Source organism: Mustela lutreola, chromosome 2 (assembly GCF_030435805.1).
Source record: "Mustela lutreola isolate mMusLut2 chromosome 2, mMusLut2.pri, whole genome shotgun sequence".
Lineage (NCBI taxonomy): Eukaryota > Metazoa > Chordata > Mammalia > Carnivora > Mustelidae > Mustela > Mustela lutreola.
In genome coordinates, this window is record NC_081291.1 from 113387711 (window position 1) to 113407685 (window position 19975).

General features: G+C 40.3%; 1 protein-coding gene across 1 annotated transcript in view; it reads right to left on the reverse strand.

Moving 5' to 3' along the window:
* The window catches only part of TPRG1 (tumor protein p63 regulated 1), a 152865-nt gene extending 134766 nt beyond the window's left edge, over window positions 1-18099 (reverse strand). The window contains exon 1 of the mRNA XM_059165217.1: window positions 17932-18099. The gene's annotated coding sequence lies outside the window, so the exon portion shown is untranslated. The remainder of the gene's footprint in view (window positions 1-17931) is intronic.
* Between the last annotated feature and the right edge of the window lie 1876 nt (window positions 18100-19975).

Consider the following 19975-nt stretch of genomic DNA (forward strand, 5'->3'; position numbering starts at 1 on the left):
CCGATGCGGAGCTCAATCCCAGGACCCTGGGATCATGACCTGAGCCAAAGGCAGAGGCTTTAACCCACTGAGCCACCCAGGTGCCCCAAACTCATTTTATCCAAAGAGGAACTCATCATCTTCATATCTCCCCCGTAAACTCATTCCTCCTTTTCAGTCCAATCTCAGTAAATGAGGTCACAGCTATAAAGTCTGCCAGGCCAGAAGTCCGTCTGATTCTCTCTTCTTCCGCAATACTTAGCCATCAGGCCTCTAGTCCTATAGCTCTTAATTCCTCAACATCTACTGAATTCTCTATTATGCTCCACTGCTATTGCCATGGCCTGATGGTCACCTCTTGTGGATCATTTTAAAGGTCCACTAACTGCTCTCTCTCTCTAATACTTTGCTCTCAAATTCATGCAGCATACAGCAGGAAGACTACTCTTTCTAAAATACAAATCAGATTGTGTCACTGGCCGACTAAGTTTCAATGAATCTTCATGGCACTCCAAATAAAATAGGTGCTCCTGAGTATGGCAGGCATGATCTGAACTCCTACTCGCCTATAGAGGCTCATGTCTCACCAAGTGTCTTCCCTCTGTTTTCTTTTCCATCTTCTCCCATCTTCCCTGCTATACCCCAGCACTCACAACCTGTGCTTCGGCCACACTCCTCTACCTTTAGACTCATAAATTCACCCTGCTCCTTCTCAGTTCCTTTCCCTGATAACTCCCGTTGCCTTTCTTGTCTCAACTTAGAAAGCAGCTAGAGGCTTCCCTGTCCAATCTTGCCTCATAACTTACGTGCTTTTCCATTGTTTCTCCTTGTAGACTGTGTTTATCATTATGACAATACTTGACACACTATATCACAGCTATCCCTTAACGTTCACATTATCCTCAATAGTACATAAAATAGTTGATGGGGACAGAGTTTTCTTACTGTGATATGCTTAGCACCAAGTAGAGCACATAATCAACATTCATCATGTGTTAGCTGAACAAATGGATCAGTCATAGATATCTTTATTCCATGGAGCACCCATGACAGAAAAGCAAAGGAGGTTCAGCTTAGAGAGTCTTTCTTCTCAGATGTGATGGAATCATACCTGAAAAGAGAAGATTCGAAGCCCTTTATTCTGAACCAGGCTCCAAACTGCCAGTTCCCATAAGTTTCACAGGAACGGCAATTTGGAAATGCAGTTTTTCCTGTGCTCTCCTGTGACCATGATCTTCTATCAGCCAGTTCTTTAGTCATTGCCTGTAATTGGTCTCCCTGAGTAGTTTGTGAGCTCTGGGAGGGAATGAACCACGGCCTCATTTGTCCTCTTGGATGCCCACAGGATACTTAACCCTATGTTCAGGAGAGTTTGCTCAGTCACAGCGGATGTCACAGAAGACATCTGCACCCCCAGAGACAGAGCAAGGAGAAAGTCACTTCTGCCTCAAACTACCCTCATAGGTAGATGACAAATATGACCACCTTTCCTGAAAGCCGGTCTAGGAATGGAAGGAGTAGAGGAGAGCTTTTCCTGAAACCAAAGAGCAATATTTGGAAACAGACACTTGAAAGGAGTAGAACAAGACCAGATAGGGAAGTCTGGTCTTAAAAACCTGGTCTTAAAAACAGATACTGTTAACTTCTCATCTCGTTGGTCACCATAACTGAAAGACAATCCATTTTTTTAAAAGATTTTATTTATTTGACAGACAGAGATTACATGTAGACAGAGAAGCAGGCAGAGAGAGAGGGAAGCAGGCTTCCTGCTGAGCAGACAGCCCGATGCAGGGCTCCATCCCAGGACCCTGGGATCATGACCTGAGCCAAAGGCAGAGGCTTTAGCCCACTAAGTCACCCAGGCGCCCTGACAATCCATGTTTTAATAGTGAAATACACATTGAAGTCCAATGATGAATACTAAACAAGACATCAAATGGCACAATATTTTTTTTAGCTAGAAGAAAGTGTTAGCGTAATATCATCCTAAGGCAATTTTGACCCAATTCCACTCCTCCTAGGTAAGAACGTTAACACCTGGGATTCAGCTTGTTCTACAAGATGCCAAGAGGATCCAAGTAGGTCCAGAGAACACTGCCCAGAGAGCGAAAAGGCAAGAGAACTAAAGCAAAGCATTATTCTCCTATCCAAATAATGAAGGCCATCATACAGGTATAGAGAAATGAGGACATTTCTGTTTCAAGAAGGACCTTCACATTCTTTATAAGATGATTTAAGAAGAGTGGACAGGTATATATATATATATATATATATATATATATATATATATATATATATATATACTGGGGCACCTGGGTGGCTCAGTAGGTTAAGCCACTGCCTTCAGCTCAGGCCATGATCTCAGGGTCCTGGGATCGAGCCCTGCATCGGGCTCTCTGCTCAGCGGGGAGCCTGCTTCTCTCTCTCTCTTTCTGCCTGCCTCTACCTACTTGTGATCTCTCTCTGTCAAAAAATAAAATAAAATCTTTAAAAAAAAAGAAGTAAAAAAATATATATATATTAGCTTGCTGTAGTTAGATAAGAGTTGGAGATGAGGAATAATAACATCTGTCACAAAAGGCCTTTTTGTTTTCTGTATTTCAGTAAGAAACCAAAATATGTTAGTACCTATGAGAATATAATTATATATGTACATAACTAAATAACATGCACATAAATAAGTCCAGAATATTAGAAAGTAAGGATAAGTGTATGTTTATGTGTGGCCTCTGCTACATCTACTGTTGAAGTAATAAGCAGCATGACACAGAGTAGTTAGCAAATGCATTGAGAAAATTAAAATGCTGCTGGTGATATTCACAGTTCCTTGGTTCTAGGAAGGTGTATATCAAGGCTGGCTTCCTGGGGAAGAATGCTGTTTGGTTATGTTCAGCCTTCTGCAAATGTATGACTTCACTCACAAAGCAATCAAGTGGGTGTAGGGACATGGACCAGGGAAGGATAAAGCCTGTCATTTGTAAGTGTTGTCAGCAATGCCATCTTCATATGTTAAGTGCACATATATGTTTGTAATAATACCTCTCCATTTCTTTATCTGTGAAAATCTGCCCATGGATGCCTGCCCCGCTTAGTCTATGAGATTGTTCGTGAAGATCAAATGAAAAGGTTTTGAAGGTCCTTTCCAAATGATAGAGAGTACCTTGATCTTACATCTTTTGAAGAGCCATTAGTATATTATCTCAGAAAAAAGAGGAGTTAATAAAATAATGTCTGAGCAGTAGCTTTCCCATTCCCTAAAAGATGCCAAGGGGAAAGTGATCATGTCCAAAGCCTTTAGGGAAAGCGACTCCTATCTTGCTGAAGGCAGTTACTGGCAAAATGCGGGGGATGATAGTGAGGAGACACTGTGTTTAGACGAGGGATGTGCCAGATCTTCCTAGGAGGCAACCATTCCAACTAGGCCAGGAGACCAGATAGAAAATGAAGCCCAATTTGATGCCGATGCTTGCCAAAGTCATCCATATATACACTTCCTGCCTCTAGAGTATCTCTTCAGAATATCAACTTGGTAAAAGAACATCTGGGGCTTATATAATATGTCCTATTTGTGAATGGAGAAATTCAAGTCAATGGATAAGTGTAGCCACTCTTTGAGAGCTTCTCTTTTGAAGTAAGTATTACTTAGTGTAGGTTGGAGTACAGTGTTACTGTTTGGCAGTATCTCTGCATTTTAGACCTTCAGTCATGACCCTGCATGGTGTTTAAAGAGATCACTGAACTGTTTGACGTTTTCCAAAATAAATATATATTTCAATATAATATCCATGAAGGATATCCTATCTTCCCTTCTTTTTATTTTAATGTAAATTTTACTTAGTTAACCTACAATGCAATATTAGTTGCCGGAGTAGTTGTCTTCCCTTCTTATTGAGCTAGCGCCAATCTCTAAAACCCAGTACCATCCCTTGTTGATATTATTCATCACTTCTTCTCTTGCATCCCACCCAAAATAAGGAAAGTCAGGATCCAAATTCCATTAATGTTGGACTGTGAAATTCTGTTAAGAAACAGTAATTTTCGCACCAAAGCCTAGGCAGTGGATAAAATTATTTGAAAATGCTAGAGAGTAGTTGAAATCAACTCTTTGTTTGGAAGTGATTAGAAGTAGACTCTTCAATGTAGGAGGCAGCTTACTTAATGGTAGTTAGGTATCATACCCAGTATAGATGTCTCTAAGACTGTTACTTTGTTTCACTAATAATGGTATGTATCTAGAGATTTAGATTGCATGGTAAAGAAACTGAGATTAAGCACATTTTTGGATGCTGTGCTGACATATCTGAACAAAGAAAGAGAGATATCATTTAAAAATAACTGATATCTCTAGCTCTATTTTAAATTCATCATGTTCTAGTGGCAATGCCAACTCCTTTTTAAAATAGCACTACTGTTTAACTTATAATTTATTTATAATATCTAATATAGTTTAGATAGAATATTATATAACTAATATAATAAACATAGTACAAATATAATAGAAAGACATCTAGGCACTTTTTTTAAAAAAGACTATAGAATAGGACAGAGCGTGATCTTAGTTTTTATACAAATAAAATATGGCTATGTATAAAAGAAAGTTTACAAGGATAACCACAAACATGTTAACATTGGTTTTCTCTAATACTGGGATTATAGATATTTTTCCTTAATTATATTTTCTAATTTTCTACAATAAAAATATTTTAAAGAGGATGAAGTGAAAAAGAATTATTAGTTCTAGCCCAAACATTTGAAAACTTAATGGTTTTTAAAGCACACACATTTTTTTAACTTTATTTTATTTTCTCAGTGCACCAAGATTCATTAAGCACACACATTTTCATCACAGATCTCTTATTCTCCAGCACTCAGTGGCAGAGATAAAATAAATTCTGTTTTTTTACAGAAAATGCATCAAAATTTGGCCTTCAGAAATTTCCCCAAAATTAAAGTCAGAAGAAGGCCAAAAATCATACACAGATAAAGACTATTTTCTGTACACAGATAGCTGGTCTATTGGACAATGACTTTTGTCTGCCCACTGATACGCAAAGGCTGTATTGAGGAAATAAAATCGAAAGAAAGTGAGAGATGGACAAAGATACTGTCTCTTAGGCAAGTTTTATCACAAAGAGTTATGAAATCACTATGTGGACCACAAGTTACAAACCGGTTATATAAATTCTGTAAGGGAAAAAGGTGGGAGAAATATTTGTCTTAGAGAAATAAGTCCAATACACTTCCAATAAGCAGATCCTCTGAGAACAAAGCCCTTATTTACAAGTGGACTGGACAGAGTAATTTGGCAGAAGTTGCAGGTTTCCAGCAAAAGGTCACAGCATGGGATGTGGAGTTGGAGAAGAAGCAGCAGGCCCCTCGTTTGGAAGAGTGTCCTGGCGAAGTGGCAGGGAGGGGCCTCTTGAGGGGAACCCTTCCACACCAACCTGATCTTGACATAGGTCAGATTTTAAAACATCAGTTTGAAACCAAGCATAAAATACTTTCCTTCATACCCACTGCATTGTGCCAAACAGACTTAGAAGTCATACTATAACCTATAAAGCTTGAGAAGAGGTCAAGAGAAGATGCCTGGCCAAGGGAATCCATATCCCAAAATACAGCCCTGAATTTCCTTCACACCTGCTAACTCCTCAATGATTCTTTGTGCGTCTCTCTGAAATACATCCTTTCTTTTAGCAGAGATGACTTCACTTATGTGGTATTGAACAGGTTCTTATTTTCTTTTCCTTTTATGCTTTTTATTCTCCCCCAACATTTATAAAACTTTCATTTTTGTTTGTTTTCAGTTGTCAAGCTGCAATCCTGTTTGGGAGCTGGGCCAATCAGTAGGAGTGGCTAAGTTATACAACTTAGCTTCCTCTCCTGGAGCCTGGAAGATGTCTTTGCTTTTGATTTAAGTGCTGCTTTGTGGGGGATGTGTCAAAATCACTGACCCGCAACTCAAAGGCACAAATGTTTGGAGAGTTAATTAAACCAGCTCTTCCACAAGACAATAGACAAGAAATAGTAAAGACATAAATTGATTTATTTCATGCAATCAATTCCTGTATCAGGACAGAGACTGGCACAGTAGAGAAATCTCTGGAGTCACACAGGTTTGGGCTTCAATCCAGACCCCACAACTTACCAGCTGCCTGAGGTTGGGTAGCAATTTTAAAATCCTTAGCTTCCATTTTTTCAAATGTATATAGATTCAATATTTACCTTGCAGGACAGGATAAGAATGAGAGGAATTAATGTTTAAAGACCTAACAAAGTACCTAAACTATAATAGAGTTTTATTGAAAGATTTCCAGGAAAAGGAAGCTAGAAGTCTAATGATCAACAGAATCTATGTTAGAGACACTTGAACAGTTGGGATCAGAGCATGTAGTTCTAAACTGAAGTAGAGAGCTAAAAGGCCATTTTCAAAGTAGATGAAATACCAAAAATAACAAGATGGAATACATTTCTTTTTATCACCTTCATCCCAGTACAAATCAAAACTTACTAGTCCTTGGTTATAGATTTATAGAGTCGCATCTTTAAGAGAACCAGGGATATGAAATCAATAAGAAGAACAAGTTACTAGTTTGTTTGGTTTTTTTTTAATCTTTTTTCTTTTTTAAGATTTTATTTATTCACTTGACAGACAGAGATCACAAGTTGGCAGAGAGAGAGGAGGAAGAAGGCTCCCTGAAGAGCAGAGAGCCTGATGCGGGGCTCGATCCCAGGACCCTGGGATCATCACCTGAGCCGAAGGCAGAGGCTTTAACCCACTGAGCCATCCAGGTGCCCCTTGGTTTTGGTTTTTAATTCAACAAGCAAGAAACACCAAATGTTGGGAACTTCTTGCCTGGTTTCATTATGTGTTCCCTCCAAATAGTGAGGGTGGCACTTTGGAGAGGATGCCCTTCCTAGGCATTCATCCTGCCCTCCATCCTGCCCACCTGACCCATTCAAGGACAAGTTGTTCTCCTACCACAACCAACCACAATGTTGTGGTTCATGGCCTCCTTTCCACCCTCTGAAGGGACCTAGCCATAACTTCTTGGATCCATTCACATAATGGAAGCTTCCATTGAGAGGATTTAATCTTAGAATAAAGGATTTCATCTTTTTCAACTGGCTATATAACTACAAAGATGAAACAAAACTAGATCTTCTTGTATGAAGTTGAATAAATATAAATATAAATATCATTACCCCTTCCATTATGGAAGGGGTAATGATTTAAGCATCAATCCTAAATTAGATAGGTTTAAAATTAAAGATATTTATTGTATCAACTATGTGTACACACCCTTAGTGGAATATAATGGAACCATTAGAAATCATATTTTTAAGACAGTTACATGATGGATAAAAATTCACACAATAATGTTAAGTGAAAAAGCAGGTCCAATGCTATATATGACTTAGGTTTTATTTTTAAAACCTAAAATATATTTAAATAAGCACAGAAAAGTCCTAGAAACTAACATACAGAAGCATTAAAGTGAGCTTCTCTCTAGGAGGGGGAGGTTGTAAAAGATGTCACAGCATAAGCCTGTAGTCAAATATTAATTGACATGAAAAGATATATTATTATGAAACAGAAATGCAGATTAAAAATATTATATTAAAAATCACCCACACATGTATTAGAAACACACGCACCAAAATGTTATGAATGATTATCTCCACATGACTGGCTTATGGTTGATTTTTACTTTCTTCTTTACATTTTTCTAACTTTTCTAAATTTTATTTTTGCATTAGACATACATTATAGTTACGCTCAAGGACCCCCAAAATGTGAAAACTAATGTTTCAAGGATGTTTATCAAATGATGACTCATGTCAGAGTCATGGAGGTGTGGGCGCAAAAGGAATTGATTGAAATATAAGATTCAACATCTAAGACCTCAGAAAACAGGTGGAGAAAGAGGCCATCACACAAGAAATCTTATCAAAGGTAGTGGTGACACAAGGAGCTTAGAAGGGCTCCATCCTAGTCAGAGATCATTCTACCTGTAGGCCATGGAAATACACTTGTTTTTAATGCCCCTCTCGTAGCCCCACCCTACCACCTTAAGACAGCTTTCTCTAGCTATCCAAACTCCCTTGAGACAGGTGGATCTTCTCAACAAGATGAAGCATTACCTGCACATAAGCTAAGTGCGCTTCCCTTTGGAGGCACTAGAGATTCCTCTAGGTCAGAAACCAACTTTTGTGCTGCTTTGTATCCTCCCCCACCCCAGTAAGCATCCCCAGCGCTCCCAAAAGAAGGATGCTTACCAAATGTTTACTAGATACACCCCATGGGGTATGGCAGAGGACAAGGGTAGAGCAGCGAGGGGAACCCATGGGTAATCGGACTAGCACTACCAACCACAGCCCGTATGGCTTCCATGACAATGATTTGAAGAGATTTTGGTGACTTGACAGTGAGGCGAACAGTGGTAACACAGGCAAAGAAGTCCTGTGTTGAGAGATTTTCATTTATAGGGATTGATACTGATGACCATTTGGAGCCATTTAACATTTCTTATTACATTGTAGGTCATACATAAAAGCAAAAGGAAAAGGAATCTTCCTCTAAATCTACCATGCAGTGAAAATGAAAGTAAATTTTCATGTGTGTCTTTTAAGATTTCCATTTATATCTGTAGATAATATCATTTTTTTACTTCCAAAATGAAGTTATGCTGTAAATATTGTTTCAAAAGCTGCCTTTTATGCTTCATATATTGAGGCATATATTGTACATATACTTGCTATGTTGAATATTACACTGGGTGCCAAACACTTGGCTTTAACTGCATTGGCTGATTTCAACATCACAGCCCTGTGGTCCAGGTATCAGAGTTACCTTCATTTTACAGATTAGGACACTGAATCTCAGAAAAGTTGAGGAATTTTCTCAGGGTTACACAATTAGTGATAAGAGCTCTAAGTTGATCAAAATTCTCTCAAACCTCACGCTCTGTTTTCTGTCAGTGCACTAAACTATTCAGCTAATAAATAATTTCCTACAGTAGCATATTGGTGGCCATAAAGGCTTTGTTATGCCATCATATTTAACTATTTATTTAACTCTATTATATTAACTCTATTAACTCCGCCACTATTTATTTAACTCAACTCCTATTGTTTCTTATTCGTGTTGCTGCTTCTTTACCTTGCTTTTTTAATGACTATGCACTGAAGATTCTTGCAGGTAAAACTTTTCAAGATCCTTACATTTTGGGGCACCTGGGTGGCTCAGTGGGTTAAAGCCTCTGCCTTCGGCTCAGGTGATGATCCCAGGGTGCTGGGATCGAGCCCCGAGTCGGGCTCTCTGCTCAGCTGGGAACCTGCTTCCTCCTCTCTCTCTCTCTGCCTGCCCCTCTGCCTACTTGTGATGTCTGTCAAATAAATAAATCTTTAAAAAAAAAAAAAGATCCTTACATTTTTCCTTTGTATAAATTGCAGAAATGGAAATGCTGGGTCAAAGAGTTTGTAGATTTCAGGTGTTTGATAGATATGGCCACGTTACCCCTCCCAAAAATGTTGTGAAATTTAAGTCTCTGTAGAATCTGAATACAATTTATATGTGAAACCTAAGAAAGAGAGAGAGAGAAAGAAATCAATCAACCAATCAATCTAAAGCGAAAACAAAAAAACAAGCTCATAGATAGAGATTGGTAGCTGCCAGAGGTAGAGATTGGCAGATGGGCAAAATGGTGGAACGGATCAAAAGGTAAAGATTTCCAGTTATAAGATAAATAAGTCTTGGGATGTAATATACAGCGTGGTAACTACAATTAATAATATTGTGTTGCATATTTGAAAGGTGCTGAGAGGGTAGATCTTAAAAGTTCTCATCACAAGGAAAGAAGGACTCTTGTAATGATGTACATTACATCGTTGATGTAACGTAATAGACATTAACTAGAGGCATTATGGTGATCATTTCACAATATATGCAAGTACCTATTCATTACACTGTAACCTGAAACTAATATAATGCTACATGTCAATTATATTTCAATAAAAAATTTAAAAATATATATAGTCAATTTTCCTGCATGTCAGGAGAGAATTTTGTAATTTTAAAAAATACATGTTTTGCAATTAATGGTTTAAATGAGTCTTATATTTGCTTTATCTTGCAATGCTTTTTTTTAAATTATGAGTTTGAAAGGTTGGGGGGGATGTGTGTGTTTGGACTTTTATTAGTTTCATTGTTTGGTCTTACTGATCCACAAGAATTCTTCATTTTACTAATTGCATAAACAAACAAATGTTCATAATGTCAACAGCTCTTAATGATTATAGTAACACTACTAAAAGTTACAGGTGTGTGTAATGATGGTATAAAATTTTCAGTATAGGCTTATCAGTTATACAGGCTTAGGTATGTCTGACTAAAGGGCACATGAACCACACCAGTTGGCTTCTAAAGTTGTAAGTTTGACTTGCCTAACTTACTAACTGCATATAAGAATATCTTGAACTTGAGTACTCTACTTTTTTTTTTCCTGTGTGATATAAATTAGTCTTCACGGTGCAACTCTGCATGGTACAAAATACTTCGTTTTAATTTATCAATTCAAACATATTTTGGGGAACCATTTCTGTGCCAACCATGGTGCTGGGGAAGACAGACAAATGGAGAGTAGAAGAAAACCTGCAAATAAAATTTCTGCCCTTAAGGAGTAAATTGTCTATAAAAGAATCAGATCTGCTAAAAGATAATTATAAGATGGCTGGATAAAGATCTAGATAGGCATCTGCTCAAAGTGCAAAGAAGAATTCTAGGGGCAGTGCAGGGTCATGCTGAGCTGTCTGAAGCTATATGGATCTAAGAGTTCTTATATGAAGCAAAACACCAAACAGACATGTGCTTTTCTGGGATGGATCAAATAATATAGGTTTCAATGTATCTCTGATTACAGAGTAGTAATATCCCAGTTGGAACCCATGTAGGGTTGAAGACCCAGAAACTTGTGGTTGGAGCTCCATATAAACAGGAAGAGCTTTAATCATGTATGACCTTCAAGTGGAAAGAAAGTAGCAGACACCATTAAGGATGTATTACATATTGAATTCTCAAAAAAAAAAAAAAAAAAGGAAAAAGACAAGAAATTGCATTCTTGTGATCCAGCATGGAAATGGTTCAACACGAATTCCTGTGTTGACCATCCTTGGAAGATTCTTTCTAAATATGACAAGCTTGCTCTGATACAGATGCTGAGTTCCCTCCCAAGGCCCCAGACATCCCGCATCTGGTTAAATCACACCTATAGTTCAGGACGCACTGCTGTGAAGTCCAGATTCCCTGGGATGTATGAAAGGGGCTTAAACAATGACCAAGTCAAAGCTTCGTAAAGCTTTATAGAGCATTCTAAGGCTCCGATATTATCTGTGTAGTATGAGGCTGTGGCAGAGAAAAGAACAATGAATTTGATTTTCAGAGCCCATATTTGAGTCCCATCTCTTATTAGATTGCTGTGAGGTTTGGGACAGATGACTTCAACCCCCTGAGCCTTATTCTCCTTCCCTGAAAAAAGGTAAGATGATTACCTTTACCAAAACTGCTTCACAGAGGTAGAAAAAAGAAAATACTTTATGTGTATCAGTTAGTTTATAAGCTCTCTAAAAGTATTTTTTGATCATTGCCTCCCACCTTAAGGGGGGGAAAATGCTTCCCTCTTTCCCCCTCCACTTTGTGTCCATTTTCTCTGGGTCCTTCTACAAATGAGCTCCTTGGAAAGAACATCTGTATTCATCAGCTCCAATTCCTCTTATTCCATTCTCTCCAGAACCCACCCAGCCATACTGCTTTCTGTGTATTCAGATCTCTGACCTCCTCTCCCTTCACCTCTCAGTAGCATCTGTGCCATCTGGCCTCCCTCTTCTCCTCAGAAATCTTCTGCACTTGGATCAGAGAGCATGGCGCTCACTTAGTGTGGGCCACCACTCCAGCTGCTGCTTCTCCATCTTTTGTCTTGGTTCCCATGGAACCAGAGAGAAGTAGTGGGTGGTGGGAGTAGAAGGAGTAGTCTGCTCCAGGTACAGATGGTAAAGGGACACACTGTCTATAGAAAATGTAAATGAAAAATACTCTTCATTATTACCATGTGCTGAGGATTCTAAACAATTTCAGTGAAGATCTCTCCACTGTTTTAGAACTGCCCCCACCATGCCCCTTTCCCTTTGGTACACTGTTGACTGGGTTCTTCTCACCTCCCTAACCCAAAGTCTTGCAGTATCCAGGCCATCCCTTCAATCTCTCACTTACTTTGTTTCTTTCTTTCCTCTTCTTCTTCCTTTTTTTTTTTTTTTGTGTGTGTGTGTGTATACTAACTCCTTTGATAATCTTATTTAATTTCATTGATGTAAATATCATGTATATATTGGTGACTTTTGTCTTCAGTTCAGATATCCTCATGGAATCTCAGATTTGTATATAAACTCACTAATCCACATCTCCAACTTAAACTGTCTAAAAGTAATCTAGTGTTCCTTCAAAACTTGTCCCTGCCACGGTCTTCTCCATCTCAGACAGAAGGCAGAGTAGTACTGGTACTGGTACAAAGCTTTCTACCAGTTGCTCATCAAAAGCCTTGGAGCCGGGCGCCTGGGTGGCTCAGTGGGTTAAGCCGCTGCCTTCGGCTCAGGTCATGATCTTGGGGTCCTGGGATCGAGTCCCACATCGGGCTCTCTGCTCAGCGGGGAGCTTGCTTCCCTCTCTCTCTCTCTCTGCCTGCCTCTCTGCCTGCTTGTGATCTTTGTCTGTCAAATAAATAAATAAAATCTTTAAAAAAAAAAAAAGCCTTGGAGCCATCCTTGGCTCCTTCCTGTCCCATTATTCACCATTCAATCCATCTTAACCATAAGATGCAAACACATGTCCTCATCTCTGCCACTACCAACTTGTCTAAGCTTCCACATCATTTATCCAGATTATAGCAGTAACTCCTTTATGAACCCCCTGTTTCTGCCTGGCTTCTCCCTACCCCACCCTCATCTATTCTCAACACACAGACCAAGGACTTCCTTTGAAAGGTAAGTTAGACCATATCATTCCTCTGTCCAAAAATCTGCAAATGGCTCTCATTTTACTCATAGTGAAAGTCAAAGTCCTTATTGTGTCTTATAGGGCCTGCATTTTGCTGTCCCCTTCCCCACCCTGCCATCATCCTTCTAGCTTTATTTCTAAGGATTTTTCTGCTCAGTCTACTCTCTGCAATATACTTTAAAGGGACAGGCAGATATGCTTCTGTTTGGGGACCTTTACCCTTGCTACTCTAGATGTGTGGACCACAATTTGCCCAGTTATTTACATGACACATTCCCTTGTATCATTAGGATCTTTACTCAAATAACAACTTATTTCTCCTCAAGCACCCTCTCCAAAATCTCAACTCTCTAAGACTTCCTGTATCTTTCCCTATTTTTTCTCTATATCTCATATATTGTGTTTTTTTTTTTATATTTTATTTGACAGACAAAGATCACAAGTAGGCAGAGAGGCAGGCAGAGAGAGAGGAAGGAAAGCAGCCTCCTCTGTGGAGCAGAGAGCCCGATGTGGGGCTTGATCCCAGGACCCCGGGATCATGACCCGAGCCGAAAGCAGAGGCTCCAACATCTGTCTCATGAGACATGGAAGCTACTTGGGAGCAGAGATTATTTCTTTTTGTTCATTGTAGAGGTTTTCTCAAACCCTAGAATCCATATTCAATAAATAGTTTTGAAAGAATGAAACTTGAAGTGATGTTTGTATTGAACAGATATTCAACGGATATCTTTAATTTTTTTTAATTTTTTTTATTTTTTTTTAATTTTTTATAAACATATATTTTTATCCCCAGGGGTACAGGTCTGTGAATCACCAGGTTTACACACTTCACAGCACTCACCAAATCACATGCCCTCCCCAATGTCCATAATCCCAACCCCTTCTCCCAAACCCCCTCCCCCCGGCAACCCTCAGTCTTTAAATGAATCTCTGTGCACATTATCTGTGTACTTCCCTTCAAGCACAGGCCTTTGAGATGTGGGTACAATGCTGATCCAATCTCACAGACAAACATGTGCATGAAAATTAGAACAGTTTGGTCAATTACACAAATACCTTGTGGTATGTGTGGAAACATTGTTCTGGTGACTGGTGGAGTCCTTCACAAGACCAGAACCTTCCCTTCAGACCATCAGGAATGCTATAAACCACAGTGAAGTCTCCAAATATTTGCGGAGTTCTCCAGCAATGTTTTAAGGAAAGAGCTGAGGACTAGGACTTCCAAGAACCTTCTTGGTGGGGGTGATTGCTTTTCAGACCAAAGGGAAAAGCTTATCAGCTAAAAATAACACTCTATATCTCACAAGAACTTATGCACATCACTTTTACAACTTTCAGATAACCCAGAAGAATAAACTTGCTCTAAAAAAAAAAAAAAATAAATAAATAAATCTTTACCTTTTCCCTCCGAGTATTCCTTACAAGTTCTCAACATATTTAAAAAAATATTTTAGTCCATCTTTGTAATTATTCTGTATATTACCACTATACCTCGGTCCCTAAGCAGCTTATACGGTCTACCATGTTTAAAAGTGTTCGGTTCTGTTTTTTGCCTCTTAGTTTTTTTCGAAAAACCTAAAGCTAAACTTAGTGGTACCTACACGGATGCTCTGTCACTGCCAAGGTATGGACTTGGGTAGCCATGTACTTGGATTAAATGTCTGGTCAATAGTTTTAATGTTCCTTGAATCCACCACGTTATGCCTCCTCTGAAGCCCTTAGCTTGTCACTCAGCACCCAAGATCTAGTACAGACCCACCTTTCTAGCTTCAATCTCCCTCCTCCCACTGGCCCTATATGTACCCACAATGAATACTCTCTCTCTCAAGTACACTTCAGATAGCACTGAATGAGTTTATTTAAATTCTTCTTTTGCTAGAAACTCTTCCTACCTCTATTTGTCCAAAGCCCAGGTCAAATACCATTTCTTCCTTACAGCCATCCTGGTGACAACCTACATAGTTTCCATGAATATCTCTTTACTCAGAAAAACTCTTCTTCTTGTAGCATTTATTATTTTTTATCCTGTATTGTGGTTATTTGTGTAAGCCCCTTTGGGGAAGCGTCTTTGCTCTTTATCCTTAAATCCCCCAGCTTAGGATGATGCACACTATAAGTGATCAAGAAATGATTATTTTATTAGTGAATGGATTACGGAAAATGTATTATTGGGCTAGTGTCCAGAATTTCAGCAATTTGTTCTATATTCTTTGGGAATGTGGAGCATTGTGTTGTATTCTATGTGCTATCCCACATCATAATTTCTTTTCTTATTTTTGTGACATTGATCTATTGAGTAAAGAGTATTATCCTGTGCTTTTCATTTTTTTCTCTTGTGGGCATCCAGAGATTGTGCTGCAACCATGTCAGTAGCTGAATACTTAAGCTTCCTAGTCACTGAGCTTTGACATTTGGTTTAATATCTTGGGTTGGTAGGGCCAATGGCATGTTCTGCTAAGTCATCATTTCTCTTCCTACCTGACAAATAATAAGAGGTTAGGACTAAAGAATTAATTTCACCTCCTCCCTGGTGACATTGATCTGTGGTCTAGCCTATCATTGTGTGGAACTAGGTTTCCCCTGATACACAGAATGATTTGAGCCCATGACAGATTAGAAGAGACCAGCACTGACAAATGAAAATACATGGTAGCCAAAATCAGGTCCCACAGACATGTGAATGATTGAGGAATACATGCTCTGTCTACAAGAAGCACATGCTGCCCAGACCCAGCTGATATGTTTTCCACGTGGGTATTTGTACCCACTATAACCAGATCTTCCAATCTTCCTTAAAAATGATATATCTGAACTTTTACAAGAAATTCCCTGGATGTTAGATACTTGCAACAGGTTCAGTTTGGTTTACCACTGCACCACAAACAAAACAAATTGAATGCTGGATTCACCTGTGACCACTGGTCTGCAGCCCCTGGATTACAGGAACTCTAGACCTCAACCCTGCCATTGAACTCCATAATTCTGAATCAAGATCAATCAGCATGACAACCAGTTAAACTGGGTGACACCTCTCATATCTAAAAGATACAAAGATGTAGACTGGCTGAACAAAATGAAGATGCTGCCACTCCTTGAACATCTCCCAACCCTACATGTAAAAAGCAGTTCTGGAATTTGGCTGAAACAAATATTGGGAAAGAACCAAGTTAATAAGGAAAGAGTCTTCTCTAGAAAACTTCCCTACTCTCTATAGGGTATAATATTTCCATCAAGTCCTAAGAAAAGGCCAAAGTTCTGTATCATGTTTCATTGAAAGGAATCTTAAAGGACATCTGGGTCCAATCCCCCTAATGACACAGCTCCTCCTGCTGAGGGATCCTGGCACTATTCATATGCATCATGGGCAGTGAAAAAGTAGGAATGTGTGTTTGACTGACAGCTTTAATGATTGCTGGCCTTGTGGGCTTGTGCACATCATGTCATCTTTCTGGGCTTCAGTTTCTCCATTTTGAATACAGTAATTGATTAAGTGACTCTTCCAGATGCTTACAGCCGGGCACTAAGAATATACAGAAGTCTGCCAAAGACGGTGTAGCATGGCAACCCACTGTGTTGTGGTGGGCTCATGGGGATGAATATCAGCACTGTCATAACAAACTCAAACACACGCACATACACACACACACGCACAAAATATTTCCTTCCACAACTAAGAATGATACAACCTTTTGAGCATGAAGGGAAAATGATAGCTAAAATTAGCATCTTAAAAAATAAACTACATAATCACTGAAGATGAGATTTTCTTAAAACTATAGAACAATGAGATATAATGATAGCTGTCATAAGAGAGGAAATTGCAGGAGTCAATTTGAAAAGGATTTGGGGGTGTTCCCTCCCCCCTCATTGAGATCTGTTTTCCACATACCACAGGAAGATGGAAAAGCTAAATATTTCCCCAGGGCTTTTGTGAGCTGTGCCTCATAAGGCTCCTGCTGACATTAGGAGAGTGTCATCCAGCCCCAGATGCAAGCCTTCTCATACAGAGAGTGAGAGCATATTTCGGGCTCCACGGAGCCATTTTCCCACATTTGCATATCGCTTTTTGGTTTGCAAGGCCTCTTTATATACAAATTCTCATTTATTCTCTAGAAGCAGCCTTATCTGATGGAGCCTATATAGCATTATAAGATCTGTCTCGGATGAGCTCAAAAATATCCCTCCCAACCTGCCTGTAAGGAAATAACACCTTTTGTTTCTCATTGGACCATGCAGGAAGCCCTTTCACTTTTTGTGGCTTTTTGAGATAACGTATGACCTGCTGGGTCATACAAAAGAGGAAGAGAGGGACGCCTGGGTGGCTCAGTGGGTTAAAGCCTCCGCCTTTGGCTCAGGTCATGATCCTAGCGTCCTGGGATGGAGCCTGGTGTAGGACTCTCTGCTCAGTGAGGGCCTGCTTCCCCCTGACCCCTGCCTGCCTCTCTGCCTGCTTGTGATCTCTGTCTGTCAAATAAATAAAATCTTTAAATAAATAAAAAAGAGGAAGAGAGAAGGACGAATCAAATCTAATCTTGGCCTTAGCCTGCTGATCTTCCTGGAACAAATCACTTCCAATCACCAAGCTCTGTTCACTAAGCCATTGAATAGAGAAAATTATACCTATCCTACTGCTTTTATAAGGCAGTTGAGATCAAAATCAATATATAGATAAGTATATCAAGTAATTTTATAGGCTGAAGAATGCTGGTCTACAAACCTCATCAATCCCAGGCAGTGAGGATGAAGGCAGGACTTTCCTATGGGTGAGGTAAGCTGCAAGCCTAGACGAACAGCCTGTCTGTTGTGGAAGTGACCAGAAAGCCAGGCAAGGGGCTAGGAGCAATTGACACAGAGAGAGAAATCCCATCTCCTTGCAGAACCCGGCACAAGCCAGCTGGTCTTACCTGACAAGGCTGTGGCTGACCCTCAAGGCTCTTCTTTCTCTTCTTTGATGAGGGGGGGGACAGAGCACAGAGAGTGGTTGGCTCAGCTGATGCCCAACACAAGGGTGCCCTTGGGTTGTCACCCCCTGAGTCTCAACCCTGCCTCACCGAGTGGACTGCAAGTTAGGAGCCCTGTCTCCAACAAAGGGTCCGATGAAAGGATTGAGGGTGTTTACAGGGCGGAGCTCCACCTGTCAGGGACAGGTTTGTGGGTGGGGCCTTTCTCGTTCTAGTTGACACACCTCTCTCTCTTCCTCTTCTTCAAGAAGACCTGGATTTTCCTGCCAACTTCCTCTCTGACTGAAATCTTCTCATGAGGTGAGCAGGGGCAGCCTCCTGTCCCTTCCCCCACGTAATTTGCGGGCTCCCAATTAGCTACAAGGAAGCTTAAGCCTGAAGCTTTCGTTCTATTGTTAATATTCTCCTCCGAGGACTTGATTTATTGGTTAGCTGGGATCCCAAGCATCATTTCCACTTTCCATCAGAGATATAGAAGACATGCAGAGCAGTCTATCTCCATGAGAAGACAGACACACATGCAACACCATCTCTGGTCAGTATTTCTTCTAGGGTGTTTGCCACATGGCGTGGTTTTCCGTTCAAGTGTATATCCCTGTCATTAGATTGTGAAACCCTGGAGGGAGGTGATCACATCTTATTCTCCCATACATTCCCCACCATGTCCAGCATGTAGCAAGGACCAAATACATACATACTGAATGAATGATGATCAAAGAATATCTGTTTAATGAGTCCTAATCTGCCAAGGAATGGCTTTGTAACCAATGGGAGAGAACCACCGGCCCCTGAGCTGATATTTTTGGTCACCTGTAAACTGGGGATATCATTCCACCTTCAGAGATGTTGCATTTGAAAGGATAAGCATAGGAAGTGAACCTAGGATGAGAGTTGACACAGTAACCACTGCTAGAAAATATAATTCCATCATAACTAATTGATCTTGAAACCCAAATAAGACTTTTCTGCATAGAGAGTCAGTGTATGAAGTATGAGCAGTAAAAAGACATCCCATGTCCGCCAGTCTTTTTACATGCCTCCATAATGTCTAGGACATAATCAATGAGTAGTTAAGTGAGTTATTCAATGAGTAATTAACTGAGCAACCCCCTTGGCCATTCTCAGTTCTCAGTGTAGACAAGGATAGAAAAATGAACTAGACACCGTGTCTGGCATGAAGACTCCAGAAAATAAAATATGTAGAAAGTGATGAGCACCTGAGCACCACAGATAGCATCAGAACCACTGCTGAGGGAAACCCTGAGGAGGGAGAATTCCAGGAAGGCTTCAAGAGGGAGGAGACAGCCTTAGCTCTGGGATGGTAGGAAGAGTTGGCATTCGACAAGTACAGACGATGCAGTCAACTGTGAGATGGACTGTCCCCTCATGTAACTGATTTAAGCCTTCCATACTATTGACCCCAGAATGAAAAGAGGGCTTCACATAAGCAGTATCTAGGTCACTCCACTTCTACACCACAGAACTACAGGGCCATGAGACGTGATTTCAAGACATGTATTGTTTCCACTCAGCCATGGTGTCTTTCTGGTACTTAGCCGGGGGCGGAGGGGAAAGTGGCTGAGAGGTGCAGGATCCCAGCCTGGGACCAAGTCATGCATCACTGTTTATAGCACGTTGTTTTAAAGGGCAAGGGATTCTGAAAAGACATCTATGTCCACGGGGCAGCTGAGGATCACCAGGCTTCCACTGGCCGCGAGACGCTTCTCCCAGCCCGCGCTGTGTTCCAGTCACCCTGCAGCCTGCAGTAATGGGAGGTGGCAACTCTATAGCCGGAGAGGAGGGCACAGCCATTGAAGATTGTCCCATAAAAATCCTAGGCTCTGGACCCTCTTTGCTACTCCCTGGAACTAACTGGCAAGTAGCTATGTTCTTCCCTGGCCTCGGGTGGCTCTTCCGTGCACTGGGAATTCTAACACAGACCCCACGCACCTGCCCAGGCTGGCGAGGGAGAGCATGAGATTCTGGA